The sequence below is a fragment of the Zeugodacus cucurbitae genome, chromosome 5, assembly GCF_028554725.1.
Source record: "Zeugodacus cucurbitae isolate PBARC_wt_2022May chromosome 5, idZeuCucr1.2, whole genome shotgun sequence".
Classification (NCBI taxonomy): domain Eukaryota; kingdom Metazoa; phylum Arthropoda; class Insecta; order Diptera; family Tephritidae; genus Zeugodacus; species Zeugodacus cucurbitae.
The window spans coordinates 58,129,197-58,134,846 of NC_071670.1; positions in this window are offsets into that span (position 1 = coordinate 58,129,197).

A 5,650-nucleotide genomic window follows, 5' to 3' on the forward strand; every position below is an offset into this window, starting at 1 on the left:
TTTCGAAGCTAGAGCAGTTTTAGTGGCCGAGCGTCGAGAAGGTGCGAAAGCTCAGGCAGACCTTTAAAGCGCGTTTTCTCGAAAAAAAAAAATAATCAAAATGATCTAGCTTCAGTATTAAATTATCTTCTATTTGAACTAGACAAAAGTAGTTGAAGTTGGACAAACGTATTATTTAAACTACTTGTTTTGCAACTTAAAGTCAATTTTTTTTTTCTTAAAAAAATTATTTTTTTTAAACTTCGAAAAAGTTTGGAATTTTATAACTTCTTCGGTATTTTTTTAGTTCATAAAAAAAAGAAACTTATAAAAATTAAAAAAAAAATTGGTTCGACTATTTCAGATGCATCGCACACCTCCATCACCGGCACCGATTTACAAGTGCAGACTCCAGGCGCTCCAGAAAAATACTGACAACTTTGAAAAAAATGTCAATATTTTTTAATAATTTTTGATATTGTTTTTTAAGCCTTAAATAGAGTACACTATCGTCTTAAAATTCCGTTTACCGTAATCATTTCCTTCTCTTTCAAACAAAAATTTCTAAAAAATGCTTTTTTTTCAGCTTCTAAAGCAGACTACTGCCTTAATATATTGAGTTGTTAGCCCAGGCGTATGAGTAACATATTTAATAACTAACTTCTGATCCGTCGGAACTTTTTAAAATTGACACCGAATCATTGGTGTGGGGTTATAGCATCGAAAGCGATATCCTATTGGATTAGTTACAAAAGATTTTCGCCCCAAAAGATATCTTCGTTGAAAATGGTAGGCTAAGTCATTATAAAGGGTGATTCATTTCAAGGTTCCCTATTTCTTTAAATACTACTACTTCTTTAAAAAAAAAATAATAATGGGGAATGTTGGTTGTCATTCGAAATAACATTTTTTGGCATCTATATTTTAAGGATTACCTCTTTCAAATGTTGCCTGAGGCTACGCCTCAGATGGCCCAGCCTTTAAGTTCCATTTTCAATTAGTAGTTCGTGCATTTCGATTGGTAACTGGCGAATGACACGCGTGATATTTTGCTCCAAAACCTGCACCGAAGCGGGATTGTCCGCATAGACTTTAGACTTTATATATCCCTACAGGAAAAGGTCTAACGGTGTGATATCACACGATCTTGGTGGCCAACCGACCGGCCCAAAACGTGAAATTATCTGCTCACCAATGTATTCTCTCAATAAATCCATTGATTGCTGCGATGTATGGGAAGTGGCGCCATCTTATTGAAACCAAATGTCGCCGATATCACGTGCTCCAATTTTAGGCATCTAATTTTCTGTTATAACGGCGCGATAACGGTCCACAAACCAAATAGTTGTTTTTTCTGGATGAAATTGCAGCGCTTGAATCTTTTCAGATTGTTCTTCGTCTTAAATGCGGCAATTTTGCTTGTTTACATACCCATGAGTCTCATCGCTGAACAGAACTTGGCTCGAAAACGTCGGATTTTCTTGGACCTTTTCATAGAGCGAAACGATTTCGAGGAAGGTCGACCGGCTACAGTTCTCACACAAGCTGTATTTTGTATCCTTTCGATTTATGATCTCAACGTTAAATGCGCCAAGTCGTGCCATACGTCAGTCCGAGTTGCTGTGAACGGCACCGAATCGACTATCCACGCTTTTTGTCTACACTCTCAACTACGGCTGCTACATTTTCTTCACAGCGTGCTGGACGTGGTCTATTCGGTCGAATCTTATCCAATAGTGAAGCTGGGTCTCAATATGACTCATGGTATTGCTATTAGTGCGCTCATAGGCCGATTATGTTGACCATAAGTTGAGCAAAGCGCGCGAAAAACATTCACGTTGTTCAGGCGTACATCTTTCCATGATCAAATGTCAAACAATACTTAAAAAAATAATGTGACAGCCTGACACGACTCACGCGTGAAATGTCAAAAGAAGACTATTGAAAAAAGTACCTCTACTTGGATCACCTGTTAAATACTTTTTTATTTAACACATTCTAATATAATAAAAAATACTTTTGATATTGATTTTCGAAGAACAAACATAAAGAATATTTATCGTCATCTATCTACAATTTATAGGAAAATTTAAACGTAACATCTTCAATGAAAAAAAAAACTAAAAATCGCATGCAATAAATATATTTAATATTGTAAAATAACTTTCTCCCATTTACTTCTTCAACACCTAAAAATCAACCACAGAATCCCTCAATAAATATCATTAAATCCAATATATCAAAATAGTTCGCACGCAATACAGAAAACAAAAGAGAGGATAACGAAGCAAAAAATAATCCTTCGAATTATTTCGCAAGAAAATCTCGATTAAATCTGGCCTCATTAATCACGAAATTGAGGCATATTGAATTTTAAATGGCAGCCATAGCATGTGAGCCATGCGTTATTAAAGCAACAGGAAATGCGACATGAAAGAAGCATGATAAAGGCAAAAGCCCCAACGGAGAAAACGGATATGTGAACGTGTACCAAAGAGAAAATATCACAAGCAAAATGTGTGTGTGTGTGTGTGTGTGTGCGTATGTGGGAAGCAAAAAACGGCAATAAAAGCGGCGCAACAAGTTGTGGGTGGGAGTTGCTGAAACAAAGCTTAATAATGACCGGGGAAAAACAGCAAATGAGAAAGAAAATAAAATCAAAGTAGAAACAATAGCGGCAGCTGTAACGAAGCGTCGAACACCGAACACAAGCAAAACACGGCGCAACAGACTCATTAATGTATCGAAATGTCGAATATGTGAAGGATATTGCTTTATTTGGTGACATTATTGAATTGTGACCGGACGGATGGGTACAAGAACGCATGCATTTAATATATATTCATATCAGAGAACGGCATTTGCTGAATGAAAAACATTCGTACGCGCTCAACAGCCGAATAATCACACTGTTCGGATCAGCCGATCAAACTTGCCTGAGCTCACATTTTCGTTGTTGATTTTAAATTCACTCGTCTGTGTGCGATTTTTTGTCTCACTCCGAGTTTGTTCGGCTCATGTTCAATATAATGATTTCGGGCGCTTGCTCATTCGGTTCAACAATCATTGTTTTGAACAAGAACAACACTCAACTCGCAAAAATCAAATCGAATGATTTTACTCATGCGCGCAGCAAGCGGCACTTTTTCTGCACAGATGAAATGTGAGAAGAAGAACAAGACAAGCTACAACAACAAACTGCATAGAAATTGTTACGGTACATGCAGTCGTAACGCTCACATCGTGACGTCTTGTCACTAATTGTTTACTCATAATCCATCAACTCAAATTGAACCGAATGATGCTTTCGTCAACACAGGCTCATTTTATTGAACGCTGACTTTTGTTCAGTGAGTTGAATTGAGTGAGAAATTTTGAACCGAGGACTCAAAATCCAAAGAATGATGTGTACGGCAAATTGAGTTGATTTTTACTCATCACTCTGTTTTTTTCAGTGAGTTGAGTTGAATGAAAAAGTTCGTGTATGAGTAAATCAAGAAAATAGTGATTTTTGCAGTTCTCTGATTCATATACAACATAATTACAGTGGTGGTAATATTATTAGAGCAGACATAGGTATGACCATGATGGCCAACCAGAAAGGTAGTTATTTCGATACTGAACCATCTTATTAAAAAAAGATAATTATTATCACAATGGATTCTTTTAATTTGTCAAATCTTAGAAAGTGGCGAATCGAACAGACAACTGGCTTAAATGGCATAAACTGGTATAAAAAGCCATTATATCTCAATTTAATGTGGTCATATCATTTTGTAATGAATTCGGGTCCACAACTTTTTTATAAATCAACTACACTTATTATTAATGTGGGTCAAGCACTGGACGATTAAATCGATTAAATCGTTTTATATCGATCTTGGACATTTGTGTCAATATTAACCCAACAAAATATTTGTAGAGATCTGTTTGCATCCCAAAGTTATTCTCAACTGAAAATGTCTCTTTTTGAGCCGAATTCTCGACATTTGCGGGAAATTTGCTTTTCTTTTATAATTCCAAGAAAAGTGCCCGCTGAGGCTCATCGACATTTGTAACCGTTTTTATACAAAAAAAATTAAATTTACAAAAAAACGTCGGAAACAAAGTTGTAGACTTGTGTAGATAATAAATTTCCATTTTTATGGCCGTCACTGTATTCATTGTGCGCGGCAAAACCTCAACCTATTTTCAAAGAATAACATGTAAACATTTGCTAACAGCAGCTTCCAAATACATTCGTTGGGATTATGCGTATTATTACATTTTAGTATTGTTGCTTTTGTTGTATTGTAACAAGTAATTCTTATGACGTAACATAATGTCGCATTGAGAAATATCAATAATGACATTCAAAGTGCGGCAGTGTTGGCACAGCATTTATTGCGCCTAAAAGCAGATATCGATTACGACGTTGTTACGAGGTTGCTGCTGCCGCAAAGGGATATCCAGCCGCAATAGTGTCGTATTAGAAGCGTACACATAAACGAATGTCTTGGGATGTGTTGTTATACTCGTCGCCTGCTTATCCGCTGAGGCTATTGCTGTCTGTCCTACTACACTTTCATTCAGCGCCAAATTTGGTGTTGTCTACTTTTAGGCACTATTACTTGCTGATTGCTTTTAAATTACTATGTCAGTAGTAAGTAGAAAAGTTGGTCAAACAAAAGTTAAGCATCATAATTTTAGGCTCTGCTTACGCTTAATAATCTCATAGGAAAGTTGAAAGGAAGGAACAACTTGTAAACTGTGTGTGAGGGGGTGGAAGTAATTTCCAAATTGATTTGTGGATTAAAGACCTTATTTATATAGTGTTGATGGGATGTGAAGTGCTTGCGGTAATGACTCTTTTCCACGAATCGAATGAAGTGAGTAAAGACAAGGGCTCAATCCTGCTTTCAACGTTGAAGGGTTGAGCCTAAGGCAGCTAACTATAAAGACCAGGATCTCTAAGGGGAATAGTGATTCTTGTTTAACATTTTGGATGTGGATTACCAGCAAAAGTCTTGATGAATATCAAAGGAGCTTTACCGAGTCTAGAAGAAGCTTTTACAACCCAATTATTTTTCCACCTGATAGTTCCAGATGCGGCTGCTAAAAAGAAGCGGACTCATGCACCGTCAACAGTAGATTCGAATTACTTTGCAATCCGAACTGCAAAGCGGACCACCTTGCGATAGAGGGTGCCCTAGCAACATAGACGCCCTAGCAACATAGACGTCGGAGTGAAAGCGGGTCGGTCCCGTAATCCATTTGCGAGATAGTGCTGGTCCCATTGACTTCGAGTGAACTCACCAAAATCCATGGGGAAATCACCAGCAGCTGTGCAGTAGCGAGGCATTTCTGGCCCGCTGTGGATCGAAAACGGTCCTTCCAGCTGGAGTCGCTTAGGAAGGATAATTTCGGCACAATCATTGGTGTGCTCACTGGACAGTAACCAATAGGCACACCTGCGTTGAGATTAGGGATCAAGCCAGACGCTAGCAGCGAAAACTGCTCGGAGGTAGGCACACCTTCGTCGAACCCAACGAAGTGACTGGAATGAACATTACGCGACTTTATAATAGATTCCAAGGGCTTTGTCGAATCATAAGGGTCTTGGCTATCCGTCAGGAGAATTTGGGTGTCACAAAGGTCAAAAAGGAGACTCTCTGCAGTTGCGGAAATCTAC